Genomic DNA, 20,300 nt, shown 5'->3' on the forward strand with positions numbered 1-20,300 from the left:
ATGTCTGAGGCAGGAATCAAGCTCTGAGCTTCCTGAAGATTTCTTCCTCCTCCTCTTCATCATCCATGCACTTATGTTTGTGTGGATATCTATGTGTATGTTTCCTTAGCCCCAAAGCCAAAAACAAAGGAAAAAAGAGAAGAGAGAGTATAATCATGATTAATTTTGAATTTCTCTATACTTAGCACTCAAGCCTAGAGCTTTTACTTATCACACAGAGTTTTATTCAAAATGCTACATTATAGAAAGTATATCATTATAAATGGATGTATGTGTGTATATATGTAGAGACAAAAAGAAAAGAGAAAGAGGCAGAGAGACAGAAATTACACCTTGGATAGCACCTTCAATTATGTGTCTCTTGGTCAACTCAAAAAGTTAAAGTATTCTCAGTAGATAAATCTACTAAAATCCATAGTTCATTAGCTCCCACCAAATGTGTTTTTTTTTTTTTGAAATCTAGTCAGAGGACACATTGACACTTAATCAAATAGCGTAATAAGAAAAGTCAAAATATGACATTCCCTGGATTATTCTCTCCCATAAATACATGCACCATCAGTGAAGAGGATGACATACTTTAGATGTCATTCATGCAAAAGATGCACAGGAATAGAAGTGAACAATATATTTGTATAGAGGTACAATTTATACTGTTGGCATTATAGGGACATTGACTTGGTCATATAATTACAGTGTTTTTGCTGAGTCTGTTCCCCAGTAATGAACTCTATCTAGTTTATGTCTACAGGATATCTTCACTTGAATATTCTACTCCTGTAGAACATGACACTCATGTGTCAAATATGTCAAACACATGGTGCAAAATAAAATTAAATTTCCTCTCCACTCTCAATTTCCCTGTTCCTATTGAAGGCACTACCATTCTTTCAGCTAACCAGGTGTACAAACTCAGTCATTCTTAAGTTATCATGTTTTGTTGACTTTTACCTCTTCAACATTTCTTACATCTGCTCTTTTTCTCTGTTTACATAGCTATTCCCCTCAGAATCTGCCTTAGCACCTGTTATTATTGCACCAGCTTCCTAATTTGTCTTCTTGCATCTATTTTCCTTACCAAACCATCTTCCATAAAATTGCAAACCTAATGTATTAACACATTTAATTAATTAATTACTACATTCTAGGCATTGTGGATCCAAACAAAAGCAAAAACAGTCCTGATCTTCAAGGATTTTTCATTCTGATGGGTGAGGAAATAAATATAAGTACATAGACTATAGAAAGATAGGCAAATATATAAATAAATATAGATATAGTATCTAGAAGGTAATCTCAGAGAGGAAGATACTAAAAGGTGGTATTGAAAAAATTCCTGTAGGTGAGATCTGAGTTGGGTTTTAAAGGAATCTAGGGAAACTAAGAGGCAGAAATGAAGAAGAACATTTTAGAAATAAGAAAACTTTAGTAGTTTCCTTAGTAGGAACAGAGAAAGAAAAATGGAGAAGTCTTGTTATAGGGAGTTAGAGTAAGAAAATGTGGCTATATCATGAAATGCATGGGGTAGGGCAGAATAAAGCATAAAAAAGTAGAAAAGGTAGGGAATGTCTATGTTGTGAAAAGCTTTAAATACAAGCTGAAAACTTTATATTTGACCCTTGAGGTAACTGGGAATCATTTGAAGTTTGAAGAGAGGGTGATATGGTCAGACCTATGTTTTAGGAAAACCATTTTGATTTGAAAATCAGTGTTGAGTAGAGGATGAATTGGATTGGCCAGAGTGTTGTACAGTGTCAGAAGATTTAGATAAAAGTTCTGAGGACCTTGTGTGGGTCTCCTTTGGAGAATTTGTGGATGAAACTGACAAGACTCTTACAGGAGGTACTGAAGAGTTGTCATCTGCATAATTGGAAAGAGTACTCACATAGATGGATCTGAAAATATGGTGGTATACATTACAATAAACCATTTGTTCAAATATTTAAAACAAGCATGCATGTGTATTTATTTATAATCTTTCTATACACATTATAAATATAGACAAATCTTCTTACATTTTCTTGTTGTTCAGTTCATTTTAATCTTCCTGACCCTATTTGAACTTTTCTTGGTAAAGATATTGGAATGTTTTGTCATTTTCTTCTGAAATTAGATCAGATATGTCAGGAAGGCAAGTCCAGGCCCAACATTCTATTCACTTTGGAACATAGTTGCTCTGTATTGGCACATACATAATTGTAATGAGAAGCAGAAAAGTTCGTAGATATAGTCAGACAAGGAAGGAGAAAAACCTGGGTTTAAGGTATGCCAGCCATGTGACCTTGGGCAAGTCACTGAACCTCTCATAAACTATAATTTGTAGGGAAGGTACAGACCCACACTAGAAGTGAAAATTGGTTCATTTGGGAGTTTACTGTACCAATAAAATCACAGATTGGGTATATTATCCCAACAATAATAATAGTTCATATTTACATAGTACTTTAAGACTTGCATATTATTTTTCATACATTATATCATGTGATTATTATTTTAAAACTCAGAAGCCAATTTTTTTTACCTTAGTTTCTTTCTTTCTTTCTTTTATTATAGCTTTTTATTTTACAAAACATATGCATGGGTAATTTTTTCAAAATTGATCCTTGTAAAACCTTCTGTTCCAAATTTTCCCCTCCTTCCCCCCACCCCCTCTCTTAGATGGCAGGTAGTCCAATACATGTTAAATATATTAAAATATATGTTTACATATTTATACAGTTATCTTGCTGCATAAGAAAAACTGAATCTAGAAAGAAAAAAAATGAGAAGTAAAACAAAAATGCAAGCAAACAATAACAGAAAGAGTGAAAATGCTATGTTGTGGTCCACACTCAGTTCCCATAGTCTTCTCTGGATGTAGATGGCTCTCTTTATTACCCAACAATTGGAACTGGTTTGAATCATCTCATTGTCTATCATAATTGATCATTGTACAGTTTTGTTGTTGCCATGTATGATGATCTCCTGGTTCTGCACATTTAACTCAGCATCAGTTCATATAAGTCTCCCCGAAATCATCCTGTTGGTCATTTCTTACAGAACAATAATATTCCATAACATTTGTATACCATAATTTATTCAGCCATTCTCCAATCGATGGACATCTATTCAAAGTTTCCAGTTTCTAGCCACTACAAAAGGGGCTACCACACCACATATGGGTCTCTTTCTCTCCTTTAAGATCTTTTTGAGATATAAGTCCAGTAATAACACTGTCAGAAGCCAAATTTTAAGGTGATATTTTGCTAACATACTTAATCACACAAATGATAGAGAGAGGAGTGCTTTTTATTTGTTTACTTTCTCTGTGCAAGGGAGGGTGTTAAACTTTAGCTAGATCATTTCTGGATCCATCAGAAAGAAATTTCTTTTAGGATTGTGTCCAATTAATTTGAAATTATTCAATAGCTCTACATAGATATTACATTATCTTTAATATTTACACAATTATTTTAAAGCTTTGCAACAAGAATATGAGCTGAAGAGGAGTTCATTAGAAGTAATGTAATAAAAACATTGTCTCAAATCAGTCCTTGGGATGGGAAAGTAAAATCCTCAAGGGTCAGTTTTGAGGCGACCTTCCAGAGATTGATTGAATAAAGTGTAGTTTGCCTGCATTTTAGTTGAGCTGAGATTTTCCTTTTTTTGGTAGGAGTTGTCTAATCGACTTTGCCCGGAGTAAGTGTTGCATCTGGTATCTTTGGTCACAGTAATCCCTTTCTTAATGGAAACCGTCCCCATTCTTTCCCCCTTTCCCTCTCCCCCCTTACCATGTGGGTATAACTAGGATGGACTGAGACACTAGAAGAAAGCTAGCTGCCAGTTGGAGGATGGAAACTGTTTTTCTATTCGAGGAGTCTAGACGGGAAGTGAAGAAATAGAAAAGTAAGGGGATGAGTGAATTGTTTTGCTATTACCCACCTGGCCCAGGATTCTGAACAGGTGAAATTACATCTGTTGAGTAATTTTCAGCAGATTCAACAAGTTGCAGCATCGCTTCAGAACCAGAATCGTCCCACTTCTTCTCCACAGCACCAAGAGTAAATATCACAGTCAGCCCTCCCAAACTACCTTTCAGCAAGGTCGGAAGGATTTTAATATCCCAAGGAGAAGGGGCAGCGAGAACATTGGCTGCCGTAATTGGGTATGAAATGCTGCGGCTCTGAACTTCTGCTAGTCTTTAGTGCTCTCTTTTATACCTTAGGATCTCTAGATCACCTAGGCGGACTCTCCCACCCTTCTTTCCAAGCTCCTTGGAAACCCTGCACAGGTTCCAGGACTAGTGTGTCCAGATATACGTGCTTGTGTGTGTGTGTGTGTGTGTGTGTGTGTGTGTGTGTGTGTCTTCGGGGCATCTCTTACATTTTCCTGCTGCCCCCTTTCCATTTCCACGTGTCCTCTGCCTCACAACTGAGGCCCGGGAGAGTGAGTTTGTTGGGGGAAGGGTACGGGGATACAGTATAGACATCACTCTGATCGCATCATTCCTTGGGAGAAGTGAAGTCTCTCCAGATCCTTGCAGATCAGTTCCTGGTCCCCAAATTACTTTTTATCTGCGGACGTGATTATTTTTTTCTAAGAAAATGTAAGAGTCTCTAGGGCTGGCACTTTTTAGGGCTTTTTTGTCTCTGTTCTCTCCACTGGGTCAGGGAAATAGTAGGCGCTTAATCCTTGCCTGTTGAATGAATGAGGAACAAAAGAAGAAATGAATGAAGTTGTGGAAAACTCTCAGTACCCTAAGGATTAGAAGACAGAGTTCTTCCAGGGAAACTGAGTCAGACCAGAGGGAGAAAGAAGACTCCTATGCAGACACATGCCCTTTCTGTATGGCGTGTGTGTGTGTGTGTGTGTGTGTGTGTGTATTTCTCTAGGATAGTCTAAGGATGTAGACATGATCTGAGACTGAGATCGGTGGCTGCCAGGAGAGGGCTGGACTGAAACCTGGATAAGGCAGCAGGCTGTGTGTGTGTGTGTGTGTGTGTGTGTGTGTGTGTGTGTGTGTGTGTGTGTGTATCGCTAGGTGTTGTTATTACACACTTCCTGTGGTATATTTATGACCGCGGCGGCGATTTCCGGTAGCCGATACGAGCCACTTTTCTGTCGGTGCCTTTCCTCCCCCGAGCAGTGAATATCCTTCTCCTCCTCTTTCTCTTTTTCCTTCCCTTTCTCCTCCTCCTCCTCCTCCTCCTATCCCGCCTCCCCCCTCATTTCCAGCGGCCGCCGCGGCTGCCTCCTCTGTCTGTGCCCCCAGCGTCCCGGAGCCGCCCCAGCACAGGAGCCAGAGCCAGCGGCAGAGGCTGCAGCTCCGGAGCCCGGGCTGGGGCAGCGGGGCCGGCCACTGGGTCCCAGCGGAGGTGGAGGGGGAAGGAGGTGGAGGAGAGGCAGTTCACCCATCCCTCCCTCCCTCTCTCCTCTCCCCTCTCTTCTGCCTGCGGTCCTCACCCCCAAAGACCTCTCTCCTTTCCTGTCTCTCTCTTACACGCGCACGCACGCAAACATAACCCATATCCCTGTCCCTCCACGTTCACCCTGGCTATCCCAGGGTATTCCCCAGCGTCACCCCGCTTCGGCCAACCTCCCTCTCGCTTTGGCCCCACACTCCCCATCCTGCATTCCTATGGACAAACACCTGCAGGTAGGTGAATTCTCCGGGTAGAAAAGGGGAAGAGGGCCGATTAATGTGTGTGAAGGATAAACACGGTGGCTACTGTGGGGATAACATCCCTTAGGAGAGAAGTGAGTGCGTCCGTGTGCTCTTTGTGTGGAATAGGTAAGAGATGGGCTGGCTGGGGCTGGCTGGGGCTTGGGGGTGGCTGGAGAGAATAGGGGTTGTGTGGTTCTCTCTCTCTTCTGGGTCCTGCCCTTTCCCGCGGGTTGTGGGTGTTTAAATAAATGGGCTGAACCCTCCTATTGTCTCCGGTTCCTCGGGCTAGAGGTTAGAGTACGAAGGAGAGCCTTTTCACTGCAGGTTGACGCTGAATAGGGTTTGGAAGGTTGGAAGTTGAAGACCCCAGGAAAGGAAGGATCCAGAGTGAGAGTTGTTGTGGAGAAAATGTACCTGGGGATCTGGACACCTTTTTTTTCAAAGGGATACTCCCCGTATTAATCTAGTACTACTTCCCTCCAAGGCACTAAAACAAGTGTGTGTGTGTGTGTGTGTGTGTGTGTGTGTGTGTGTGTGTGTGTGTGTGTGTGTGTGTGTTTTGCTTTCCTACTCTTTCTCCTCCAACTGGAAGGGATGGAGGGGGGAGTATTATCCCTCTTGTAGCCTTCTAGTTTTTCCAAGGCTGTAATTCTGTCGGAGATGAAAACCGTTCTGGCCTGGTTGTTTGGACTAGTTTGTGTGTGCGTGCGTGATTGTGTGTGTGTTGTGTATGTGTGTGTGTGTGTGTGTGTGTGTGTGTATTGGGGGGGACGAATGCTGAGGTATTTCGGGGTGCGTCCGTTTATAAGTATGTGTGTCTCTTGCCTGCCGTATTTATTGTTTCTAACGGAGGAGGAAAGGAAGGAGGAGGACGAAGAGGAGGAGGAGGAGGACGCTCTGTTTTCCCCCTTTATCTGAGGCTGCGCATAGTGACTTCTGTTTGATATCAAATTCATCAAGAAATGTATTCCCCTGGGCAAAATGAGGTTGGTTGACAGAAATCAAACCAAATATGCAAGAATTGATTTCAGGTTATTTTGGTTTCCGGAAGATGAAAATAGCTATGATTTTTAATTTGTCTTGTTTAAAAAGTAGAACAGTTTGTTTTTGAAAAGCATAGCAATAAAGTTTTGCTTTTCTCTTAGTCCCATTAGGATAAGCAAAATAACAACTTCCATCTTTTAAATAAACCATTTATTTAAACAGTCCACTTAGATAGAAGAGGCAGGGATGTATAAAGTTTAGGCCTTAATATTAGAAACTGAGTTCAACTCTCATCTGTCACATACTGACTTCTGTGACCCCGAGCAAATCCATTAACCTCTTGGCGGCTAAAGCTACTTTTTTTCCTTTTTAAAGGATTTTAAATTGCTACATGTTCTAAATGGGTCAGAATTTTCTTCACTTGGAACTCATCATACTAATGAAATTACAAGTCCCAGGTGTATTTAAAGATATTTTGAATTTTTCCTTTTTCTTCCATCCAACTCATCCTTTCTCCTGGTATCATTTTCTTTTTACATGAATGTACATAGTAAATTCTTAATAAATATTATTGACTCTTTACAATAATGCCTCAAGTTATACAATATTTTAAGATTTATAAAATCTTCCATTTGTCTCACAATAACCCTGTAGATAATGCAAGCCGATATTATTTTCACTTATGAGTGAAACAGAGGCCTGGTTAAGTGACTTGCCAGTTGTACATATGGCTAGGAGAATCAGGATTAAAGCTCAGGTCTCTGAATTTTATTCATCTCTAGTACTTTCTACTACATCATATGAACACTAGCTGTTGGGATAGATATAGGTCATAATATTTTTTTTAATATGCTTAAAGTAATGATTAAGTATTTAGTTTTAACAGCAAGATAATTGTCCTATGAACTATTGCAGAGATGTGCTTGTAGAATATTCAGAGTAATGCACTAAATTGAATGGAGAGAATCCATTTAAAAATTCAGGCTTTAAAATGCTTCTATAGTCTTCATCAGTACTTGAATCTCTTCACTTCTGAAACTTAAGATAAAGTTGTCCTGTAATAGAAGAATTGGTGTTGGCTAAGTATTAAGCCTGTTAGTTAAGCCTAAAAAACTAGATAAATTGTTTTATTTTATTTTTTGTAAAATAATTGTAATTTTAATTGCCATATGCAAAACGGACAGGGTTTTCCACTAAGCCATAACCATCTAGAGTTGGAGGTGCAGAAAAAATGTTTTAAAATAGAACAATATTCTTTACATTTTCAGAAAGTAGAATTTTTTTTCAGAAGGTAATACTTCCTTAGATTTTTAATGTTATTGCTTGTAATTTAAATGCATTCTACTTTAGTAACTAATGAAAGTTGAGCTATCCAGAAAGATGATTGTTCTGAATTTCAAAAATAGTAATCTAAACAGATCTGTTATCAGAGATAAAATTGATAACTTTTTGCTGCCCTCCCATTTGTTAATGTAATATTGCAGGATCATTATAACAATCACATGCTTAAAATAATATTAACAATAGTTAGCACTTATATATCACTTACCATGTGCCAGGCATTATTCTAAGCCTTTTGCAATTATTATTTGGTCCTCACAGCAACCTTAGAAAGTATATGCTACCTCCCATTTTATAGAGGGGAAAATTGAAGCAATCAGATTAATGTTTGAACGCTTGTCTTTCTGATTCCTGGCCCAGGGCTCTATCTCCTGGGCCACCTAGTTGCTTGTGTGATACAAAAAAAAATTGTACTTTTTTGTGATAGAATCATGTTTTAAAAATTTTTTTATTAATGCTTTTCAAAAATTACCATTATTTCCTAAATAGAATTCCTCTTCAAATTCTGTCTCTGAAATTTTCTTAGCTGTGTGATCAAACCTCTGTGCTTCAAGTTTGTCATCTATAAATGAAAGAAAATGACTGTTGTTCCTACTTAAAAGAGTTATGATAGGGCTTAAGTGAGATAATTCATATAAAATGCTTTACAAACTTTGTAGCACCATATAAATGTTAACAATTGTTACACTATTAGAGTTAAGCAAAACAATTGATACACTGATTATGTGGGAGATGTAGGCCTCATTCCATCCCAGTTCTTACTATGTCTCTTCTGAAAGAAGAGAGATATATTTCATTAATAGATCTCTCGAGTCACAAACTTGTCCTTTCATGCTTTTCAGTTCTGATGTCTTTTAGAATTTTTTTCACTTGTTCAGGTTATTTTGATCATATCAATTCTTAAAAGTCTTTCTAAGTTTCTCCAAATCCTTCATATTCAATATTTCTTAAATGTAATAGCCTGCCCATATTCACATATTACAATAAAATAGGTACCCATCTCATTTCCAGTCTGCTACTGCAAAAGTATAGCAGTACTTTCTGTCATTGATTTCCTTAGGAGTATACATCCCATAATACAATAATTTGAATAATTCAAAATAATTTCAAGATTCTTTAACTTCACTTATTTAAAGGCACATTGTAAAAATAACCATTATTGGTGTTGAGGCTAGATATACCTCCCATTGTATATTAATAAATTGATTTTCTGGTTTATAAATGAGTGTCTCACACATCAGTCTTCCAGTACATGATCATTATTAGGGGAACTGACAAAGGTAAGTTTCTAAAATATTCTACAGGTCATGGTGGTACTCCATTCCTGCCACCACAACTAAGGTAGCACTAATTTTTAGTGGATCATATTACCCCATCTTACTCTCTTTTTCCTCCTTATTTCTCTTCTTCCTTTCTTTCTTCTATTTCTTATTTTTGTTAAGTTTTATCACATCAAATGAATATCATTCTGCTTTAGCATTTAGGAGGGTTATTTGGTAAATGTGAGAAAATCAGGACATATATAGTTATACTCATCACATTTTGTACTTTAGAACAATACAATTTGACTCAAAAGACAAATAATACAAGCACCTCTTTAGAGATGGTGCCTGGGTTTATTAGTAGTTTTTTTTGAAATTCTCTTCCCCAGGTACATTAAAAACTCTAAAAATGCATGGGAACCTTCAAAGGTGATGGCTGTTAAATCCAACATATGTACAATAGAACTGGAAATTGCTTCCTTAGTGAACTCTGGGTCAAAGTATCTTAAATCAACAAGCCCCACTACATTTGGGTTGAAAGGAATGAGTCGCTTGTGGCATAAATCATCCCTGTTTATTGTGCTGAAGAAGACATGATTTTTTTTTATCTCAAGAAAGTCTTCTTTGGCCCACAAGCCTTTTCTTTTGGTCCTTTTGGGGAAGCCATGAAGGAGATCACAGGCTACCACTATCTTGCCTCCATAGATCTGGAAAGGCTTATGAAGAATGTTCTCATACATTTCAGAAACATCTCAGCTATAGGAACATGGCAAGTCACAGAGCATCTCATAATACCACTACTCTACTGTTTAATCATTAACTTTATGATTTTCTCAATACTTCAGGAGCCAAATACGCAGGGGTGCCACAGAAAGTGGATGTGATTTCTTCTGACTCTTTTCCTTCTTTACAAAGCCCCAAATCAGTTAACAAAATATGATCCTGGAAATCCAAGAGAATAGTCTTAGGTTTCAGGTCTCTATAAATAATAGTACTAGCCACATTAGCAGCACAGAATTGAGCTCTAGGTTCTAGGAAACAGTGTGGCAAGTGTAAGAAGAGCTCTCCTCATAGAAAGAAGTAACCGAGGACCACCAGGAAAGAGTGCATCACATTCTTTAGGAGTACATTGTGCTTTGTCATGATATGGTTTTGCTCTTTCTTTTTCAAGATGGATTTCTTCTGTAAGACTTTTACAGCATAAAATCTCCCAACAGAGCTGAAGAGAAAATTTCCATATCTCCCTTTTCCAAACATTTTCAGGAAGTTAAAGTCTGTTGGTCTGACATTTGGATTTTCTGAAGGTCCCAAGTTGTTCTTTCCGTTGGGTTTTGAGTTCTGACAACTAGGACTTGCAGAAGGATCCATTGTAATACAACAAATCTGTCAGGACTGTAGGCTCAAGATCTTCAAAATTCCCTGCCTGCCTTTCTCCAGCTCCTTTTGTCTATAAGTTCTTGTTTCTGTGAAGGGACAATCAACCAACTTCATAAATTGTACTTACAGAGAATAATTTTTGCTTTTTGTTCCCTTTTACATTTAAAAATGTATTTGCAACAGAGAAGTCCAAATAGGACATATTATGTGATCTGACTATATTATCTGACTTCTGCTTAGATGTCCAGAAGTAAGGTAGACAATGGAATTTGCTAAAGAATTAATATAAATCTTTGCAATAAGACTCAAAACTCCCCAAGTTCCTTCTAATGGCAAATACTAGAGCAAATTTTCTTCTTACTCTTTATTCTTTCAACCTAAGCTTCTCAGTTTATCAGCTTTTTGAAATATATTGAGAAACTTGTACACAATAGTGATAATAAGATTTAACAGATATATTTTGTAATCTTAATAGTAACAGAATCTGCTCTGAATGGAAGATGCATCAGCATACAAAGTAATATTTGAAATTTAAGAAATCTTTTGAAAGGGGCATCATTATTAATCTTTATTTGGCCTTACTGAGCACCTTGATGGTGTCATACAAACCACATGTGGTTTTCCTAAATCTAATTAGCTAATTTAAAAGTGTTATCATATGCATTATTATGAAACAACTCTCATGGCACCTTTTTGTCTTTTGATTTCCCTTGACCAGCTGCTATTTGTTAATTCAGCATGTAATTATTTCTCTTTGAGTTTGAAATTATTTTTTCTGTCCCTTTTTAATTTTTATAGAAAATAAGTACTGTTCCCAGTAATCTATGGGGCTTGTACAATGAGATTTTGTTTAATGTCTGAGTTTATGGTATATTAACTACACAGTGGTTGACTTTTTGGGAACAGTAATGGTGGCCATACTTACTAAGCTTTAAAATCAGTTGACTTTGTTGGCATCTTTAATATTTGATAATTATCAATGTAATATCGTTAAAGCCAATTTAAAATGTCTACTTCATGTTAACTGGATACTTTAAACAACTAGCATTGCTGTTAATTTAAGCAAAAAAAAAAATTAGAGGATAAAATAGTATGGTATTTTCTTCATAGGGATTATAATTTAGGGACTTCATCCCTCTCCCTCCTCCCCCATTCTATAAATGAGCATGACTTAACTAGAAAAGATGCCCTCAAAGGTTCCTACTGTCCTGAATCTGAGAAGAGTGGTCAGTGACCTTCTTTGTGATCTTTATTTTACACTGGTTTAAGGAGAGTGTAGCACTTAAACAATTGCTCTGAAATGATTCATATAAGAAATACGGAGTTCAGTCCTGGATTAGTATTCAGCTACCAGATGTGTGAATTGGCTTTAGAGAAGTGTTTCCTCTTAAATATTGTCATTTTGTTGCCCCCCACTCCCCCGGCCTTTTTTAGAAAATAAAATAGAGGAGCTGAAGGCTGGAGAGCAGCCATTTATTTTAAACAGATTTTTTTTGACAGTTCATGTTTGTAAAGAAACCTGTTTGAAATAGTTAGATAATACAGAAGTCTGTGATGACTGGAAGTTTTTTTAATTTAAAAAAATCCATAGGCCTATAGAGATTAATTTTCATAGAGGTACTTCTTGACCTTGGTTCTGATTTGTTGCATTATGACCTTTCTTTAGTAGCATGATTGGAAAACTCTTTTGCAAGACTGAAATCAAAATCTACAATCTACCAATGCTCTAGTTGGTTTCCTAGGTAACAAATCTTCTGCAGAAATTTCATAATGAGGCCCTGGGTTGGTTAGTTATAGTGAAAATTTGGTTCTTTGATAAAGCTGAGTATCCAATTTAAATAAGAGGTCAAGAAATGAAAAGGATTGAAAAATGTACATTTTACGGTCTTTAAATCTGATGTGTGGGAAGTTTAGCATAAGTGTATCAGAGAAAGGAAAAATATAGACATGTTCAAGTCATTTAGTGTGAAAAGTGTATTTAAGCAACTAGAAAAAATATTTTCTCTAATACATTAACAATCCTTCTATTAACATAGAAGATCATAGACTTTGAGCTAGAAGGGATCTTAGAGGTCATTTAGTCCAACCATCTTCCTCCATACCTTCCCCGCCTCTCAGTGGTATTGCTTAAGATATTCTTAGAGACATTCCAGGTTTCCTAGCAGTTTTACAATCTTCTTAAAAATAGCAAATCAATCTGCTTATTGTAGTACTTGTGATTAACTGATAATACTCATCATGATTTGTGAAAAATCATTTTTTAACAGTGCCATTCTCATAAAGGAGCTTGTTTTCCAAGTATTTTCTGTTAATTGAGAATTGTTAATTCTGTGGTGACCCTGCTACAATTGTACCAATATATTACTATCCTTATTGATGACATGTTGCCCAAAGTGTTCTCTCTTATGTAAGGACCAGTTTTTGCAGTAGTGAACAACTCCTTGGCCTTGTTTGTTGATTTTCCTCCAACTCTGCTTGAATATATTTTTTGGTGCCATAGAATTTCTATTAAAGGCAGAAGGGTACTGCTGGTCCAGGAATCAGGATAACTTGAGTTCAGATTTTGCTTCATATACTTCCTAGGTGGGCAAATCACTTAACCTCTGTCTCAGTTTTGTCATCTATGAAATGGGGAGAACAGTGCTTATCTTGCAGAATTATTGTGAGCATGAAGTAAAATAAACTTGATAATATGTTTTGCAAACATTAAACAGTTTATGAATGTGAGCTATGTTTATGTTCAACTTTAGTTTTGTTTCAGTTTGATCAATATTTATTTGATGCCTTATAGCATACAAAGGCATTGTAGTTGGTTCTGGGAACACAGATGAATAGAGTTCCCTCTCTTTATGGATTAGCAGGTATATGAAGTGTACAAAAATAATTGAAACAATTAGAATAAAAGGTAAGTACAATGGTAACATAATTGGAGAGACAAGGTAATTGAGTCATAGGAACAGGAAGATAGCAGCTGTTGCCAAGAGCTGTAGTCAGTACAACAGCTTCTTTTACTAGGAGACAACTTAAAGAAAGTAGATAAAATCAAGGAGTTTGTTCCTCTGGATTGGTATTTAGGCTTCTCCATTACAGGGAAGAAAGAGGAAAAGTTGTCCAGGTAACCAGACAGACAATGCTAATTTACAAAGAGGTCTCACCTGCTTCTTTTGCTCTCCCTCTTACACAATCAGCTGTTCAGCCAATATAATGGACCAGCCCAGACACCTGCTCTGAAGTCTAGTTTTTATTTTCTGTCTAAGGTGGTGGTAAACACATAAGGAAAGATAAACAGAAAAAGGAGGGATCACTAGGGAGGGAATCAGGATGGAGTCATAGGAGAGAGTGGCACTAAAATTTGATCCTTGAAAGAAAGAAAACTGTTTTAACAGATAGACATATAGAAGAAATGTCTCCCGGGTATTCCCATAAATTCAAAGGAGGTGCACCATGTTCTTTTGATGCTTAATAAATTAATGTTGATTGGTTAATTAAAAAAAATGTAAGAGTTGTAGAAAGGCCTGAATATAAAGGGAGAACAAGAGTGAAGAGATTAGTTTGGCTGGAATGCAGGGTGTATAAGTAAAAATAGTAGCAAATAAGAAAAGAAAGTTGTGTTACAGCTAAATAATGGAGGGCTTTATGCTTGGTTAGCATGTTTGTATTTTTTTGTTAGGTAAAGAGAAGTCATTGAAAGTTTTTAAGAATTAATTAATCATATCTCTGCATTAAAATGATTATTTTGGAAGCCATAGAAAAGATAGATTTGAGCAGGAAGAACAGAAGGTCATAATTATAATTCAGAGGAGAAGTAATTAGACAGTCAGTCAATAAGCATTTATTAAGTACCTACTGTATGCTAGGGTGTGAACGAGGCAAGATCATATAAGGAGTTGAAAGAGACATCAATTGGAAAGGTATAAAATTGACAAAGATAATAGTGATAATAATCCACAACTTTGGAGCACTTTTAAAGATTACAAAGTACTTTACAATGTTTTATATAGAGTTCATAGAAGGAGAGATTGGTTGTGTGGTATGTTGGATGAAGAACTGGCTTCCAATCCAGGAAGAATCTGTTTTGATTTGGTACCTATTGGCCATTTCAGTCTGGGTAAGTCATGGTAATCTCTTGGTGCTCCAGGCAACTAAGACTATAAAATAAAAGACAATGAAAATATAGACCTTCTTTGGCAGAGGAAGTTTCTTATCAAGAGCTTCCTCTCTACCAGTGAAATCATAGATCCGGTGTCTATCTTTTTGTATGCTTTATATAAAGAACATTACGTTTACAAAGCAGTAACCCAGCAAGGTAGGTATTATATCTATTTTATAAATGAGGAAATAGACTAATAGAGCTTAGGCAATTTACCTATAATACATAGCTGCCAACTGTGAGAATTGAAACCCAAATTTCGCATATCAAAATCTGTGTTCTTACTACTCAATGATCTTCCTGATCATTGATTAGGTTGGGATAAATTGGGAGAGATGAGTAAAATGAAGAGAAGAGTTAAGGTATTGAAGTGGAGGAAAAATAATGGTGCCATCACTTGTTAAAGAAGTTAGGAAAAAGGACAAGTTAAAAGGGAAGTTTGTGCTATGTTGAGTTTGATGTGCTGACTGAGACATTCAGATATTGAAAGGACAGTAGAAGCTGAAAGCCCGAATCTCTGAAGATTGGAACTGCAAATGTAAGTGTGGAGGTCACCTGAGTAGAGTAAATAAATGAAGCCATGGGTAGGGATGAGATGGCAAAAGGACAGTTTACAGTAGGAGAAAAGAGAGAGTGAGCTGAAGACAGGGCCATTGGAGACGTCCACCCTTAGGAAGTCAAGGAAAAATGATGAACCTAAAAATGATGACTATCAGGAAGGAAAACAAGGGGAGAATAGAGAAAAGCTAAGAAAGAAAGATGGTCAATAGTGATAAATTCTACACAAAGGTTAAAGAAGGATGATACCTAAGAAAAAGCCACATTGGACTTGGCAGGAACATAGGGATAACAAATTGATTAAAACATATTCTTCAAATACAACATACATAATTATGACATTTCAAATGTATACCTTCTACCTGTGGTAAAGGAAATTAGCAGGAAGTCAGAAGAAGTTATAACACCTCTGGAGAGGTGAATCATCAAGATGATACTAGAAAGTTGTAGTCTTCTAAGTGGAGTTCTTTTCTAGTCCATTTACTACATTACTCTTTAGTAGTATTCTAGTAATCTTTAGAATATAATTGCTAGCATTTACATATTGCTCTCTCAACATATTTAAAACTAAACTCCTAAATTCTTCCCTTTTCCTAATTTCCCTGTTACTGTTCATGGTTCATAACCTAGGAGTTGACCTTGATTCTTTACTTGCTCTCTCTCTCTCACTGATCCCTCCCCACTCATATCTAATCAATTTTCAAGAATTGTAGATTCTAGCTTTGTAACATCTCTCGAATATGTCCTCTTTTCTGACTGCCATTACCCTGATGAAGTCCATCCTTCTCTCCCTCCTGGACTATTGTAGTAGCCTGCTGGTTGGTGTGCTTGCCACAAGTCTTTCCCCACTCCAGTTCATTCTCCATTTAGTAGTCAAAATGATTTTTCTAAAGTGCAGGTCTGACTATGTCACTTTCCCATCCCTGCTTAGTAAGCTTCAATGTCTCTCTATTACTTCCAGGATCAAATAGATCTTGTTTGAAGTCTTTATTTGGCATTAAAACTCATAACCTGCCTTTCCCCTCTAACTTACCCAGTCTCTTCCATCTTATACTTTGTCATACATATGTTTTATGATACTATTACATTGACTTTCTTGATGTTCCTCAAACAAGACATATTGCATTATCTCATTCCAAGAATTCTTGCCAACTATATGCTGTGAAGACTTGAGTTAGTACCCTGGATGCCTTAGAATCAGCCGGAGTCAGGATAAGCAAAAGTCCTTGGTCTTCATTCTAGGTTTTTAGGGGTAGAAGTGAAGGGGATGGACACAAGCTCTTCACAACCTCCCTTCTCCTTGTCTACTGCCAAAGTGACTCTGGATTGTCTTATTCCACCCCTCATTCCCTCCTATAATTCTCTATATACACCAAAAAATCGAACCAGCACAGAATAGTGGGAAGGGCCATTTTCCAAGCATATGCTAATAGAGTATTGTCCAATGAGTAATTAGCCTTAAGTGCTCAGTTGTCTGATTCCAGTGCACCTACTCAGAGTTTCAGTCCTTTACAATGTGCCATGTCTGAAATTTCTCCCTCCTCATTTCTGTCTCCTGACTTTTTTCAAATCCCAGATAAATTCCACCTTCCAAAAGAAGACTTTCCTGATCCCTCTTAATGCCAGTGCCTTCTTTCTGTAGATCATCTCCAATTTATATTGAATCTAGACTATGTATACTTATTTGCATGTTTTCTCCCCAATTAGATTGTCAATTTCTTGAAGTCAGGGACTCTTTTAACTTTCTTTACATTTCCAGCATTTAATTCAATCCCTGGAAAATCTGGAAGAAAAAAATTTCTTCAGATTTATTTATAGGTCATTGGTAATAGCTGATCTGCTTTCATGCCCACTAGTGATTAGTCTTTTTTTTTTTCCTTCCTTTTTTTGCAAGGCAATTAGGATTAAGTAACTTGCCCAGAGTCACACAGCTAATAAGTGTAAAGTGTTTGAAGCTGGATTTGAACTCAGCTTCTTTTGACTTCAGGGACTCTATCCACTGTGCCATCTAGCTGACCCTAGTGATGAGTCTTAAAGAAGACTGATATTGGGTCCAATATATCCCAGTAACTGGATTACTGCAAAAAAAAAAAGTCTCTTAGATGGACTCCCTGTTGCTAATCTCTTGCCTGATGAATGTATTTTACAGTTACCTTTATATTTTGTTGTTGTTTGGTCGTTTTCAGTTGTGCCTTACTTTTTATGACTCCATTTGAGGTTTTCTTGGCAAAGATACTGGAGGGATTTGTCATTTCCTTCTCCAGTCTTTTTACAGATGAGGAAATAGAGGCAAACAGAATGAAATGGCTTGCCCAGGACCACCCAGCAAGTGTGAAGGCCAGCTTTGAACTCAGGAAATGGTCTTTCAGATCCAACATTCTATGTGTTGCTCCATCTAACTAACCTAACTTGTACTTAAAAAAAAAAACCCAAAACTTAACTATTTTGCTTCAGAAGTTACAGTTTGTCCCATTTTAAATGTATGTAATCAAGATCAAACTTTTCACTTTGGCCTTAAGAGTGGTAGTTACCTTAATGATTTTACTTTGCCTTTTCTGTTGCTGAGCAAATTTTTTTGGGGGGAGTCCTGACTAGCTACTGTTAATAAATAAGCCTACACATGATATGGACAAGCAAGAAAACTGAAGTTTATTTATTTCCTCAAGAGTATGACACATCCCCCTGATAGTTGATAGATACCTGCATCTGATAATCTGGCAGGTGACATTTCTATAACAAAAAAAAGATATGTTCCTTTGAGCAGTTTGTTTTGCATCATTCACAGAGCCAGTAAATGGGAAGCAGTCTTATTGCAACAAAAGAGGAGGCTTAAATTATTACTGAGAAGAGATTTCATCCTTTTTAGCATAACCATTTACACTAGACCAAAGGAAAACAGTGCCTCCTTTATTTAGACTACAGGATAAAGAAAAGGGGACAACTTCTTTGAACTATTAAAATCCTCTGAATTTCCTTTTATAGAATGATTAGCAAGAAGAGAAATATTGAGACAGTGTGTCTTAAGAGACCACTTTTAGCTCTTAAAGTTCTCTTTCGACACTTATCTAGTTTTATCTTATATTTCCTAACAAGTATCTCCTACTTGTCAGACCGCACTCCTCCTTCTGAAAACATCACACTTTTTCTCATTGGTCCTCCTTAAAAATAAAAATCTGATTTATTTTTTTTCCCAAGGACTCTCTCAACTCATACTTCTAGGAAGCTTTTTTGCATATCGATTATTCCTCTTTGGGTATTTCCACAATGAACTCTTTGTAGCATATATTTTGGAGTTCTTATGCATATGAATTTTCCTGTGATAAGATTATAATCTCCTTGAAGAAAGGAACTTTATTATATCTTTCTTTTTATTCCACAAGGTAGTAATATTTGCATTAAATCAGGTCTCTAAAATTATATTTGAAATTCTGCTGAGGCAGCTATTTATTAGCTAGTGTGAAAATTATTAAAATAGATGGGTTAATTAATAATATCAAAGTTGGTTTAAAATTTGAGAGAAACTTCTGAATTGATTATTTCAATTCAGATTAACTTTTTTGATAGACACAAACCAGTTTTAAGTATTTTTTTTAGCATCTGTGAGTCTAGCATGGGCAATTTGCTGATTCTTAACAGTGGAAAGATGGTGATAGATATTCTCATCTCATGATAAGAGTTCCCTGCACCTGATGAAATCACAGATTTGCTCCCTTCTTAAAAAGAAATTATGATGGTATTAATAAGTAAAAATATGTGCAAAGGACTTTCAAGGTAAGATTTGCATCTACTGTTTCATTTTATTTACATGTGTAAATTTATTAAGATTTAATTGAAACATACCCTGTCTCTTGGCTCATTCTTCCCATTCTCTGTTTTAAGTAACTTTTCTTTCCTGTGTCTGTAATTTTATTTCATTTCTTCTTGATTTGCATAAGTTTTTGAGTAGCAAGGTGAGAAAACTCCAAATGGGGTGTTGAATAGGACTGAATAGCAACAAGAACTAGGTTTCATAGTAGCATCTTGACTTGCTTTTTATCTTTCATATCTGGAGTGAATAAGCCTCAAGATAAAAAGTTATTGTGTTCCTAAATATGATTTTAAAAAAATCTTTATTGTGGGATAAGTATTGTTTTTGGAGGGAATAAAATTATAAATTATAATGTCAGTGAAAAAGTATGATTCAATTTCCAAAAGCAATATGTATAAACATCCTTTAAAGCAATCTATTTCCTTAAATGAATTACAGCTATATCTCATCTAAGCTTCAATGCATTTGGTAAAATACTATTATGGAGCAATATTACTTTCTATGGGAATAAGGTCATAAATAGGTGGTTAGCCAAAGGATGACTTCACGAGTTTCTATAAGATGGTATTTGGTTGTATATTCAATTAATTAATAAATATTATGTGCTGATTGTGTATCAGTATTTTATGCTAGACCCTGAGGGTTAAAAAAAAAAAAACCAGAGGGTACCTTCTTGGAGTTTACATTTTATCTAGGAAATAATATGTACATGTCTAAGTAAATACACAAATATATACAAGGTAAATTAAAGGAAGAAAAAGAGGCAGTTGCAGTTGGGAGAGGAGGAAAATAGGAAAGGTTGTTGTTATTTAGTCTTTGTGCCCCATTTGGGAGTTGTTGTTGTTGTTTTTTTTTTTTTTTGGCAAAAATTCTGGCATGGTTTGCCATTTCTTTCTCTAATTCATTTTACAGATGACAAAACTGAGGCAAATAGATCTCACTCAGGGTCACACAGCTAGTGTTTGAGGTCAGATTTGAATTTTACAAGATAAGTATTCTTAATTTCAGACTAAGCATTCTATTCATTCTGCTACCTAACTGCTGTGTGTGTATGTGCGTGTGTGTGTGTTTGTGTGTGCATGCATGTGGGTGAATATATGTGGTAAAACCTAAAGAAACGAAAAAATTGAAAGTCAGCCTATTAAATTCAAGATGTGGTAAAAATAGGGGTTATTA

General features: G+C 36.5%; 1 protein-coding gene and 1 pseudogene across 1 annotated transcript in view; one reads left to right on the plus strand and one right to left on the minus strand.

Annotated features, from left to right (window-relative positions):
• The first annotated feature begins 5,064 nt into the window (after positions 1 to 5,064).
• KIAA1958 (KIAA1958 ortholog) overlaps positions 5,065 to 20,300 on the plus strand; it is a 243,142-nt gene continuing 227,906 nt past the window's right edge. Inside the window, exon 1 of the mRNA XM_051961277.1 lies at positions 5,065 to 5,635. The gene's annotated coding sequence lies outside the window, so the exon portion shown is untranslated. The remainder of the gene's footprint in view (positions 5,636 to 20,300) is intronic.
• On the minus strand, positions 9,589 to 10,599 carry LOC127545274 (serine/threonine-protein kinase Sgk2-like; annotated as a pseudogene).

Source organism: Antechinus flavipes, chromosome 1 (assembly GCF_016432865.1).
Source record: "Antechinus flavipes isolate AdamAnt ecotype Samford, QLD, Australia chromosome 1, AdamAnt_v2, whole genome shotgun sequence".
NCBI lineage: Eukaryota > Metazoa > Chordata > Mammalia > Dasyuromorphia > Dasyuridae > Antechinus > Antechinus flavipes.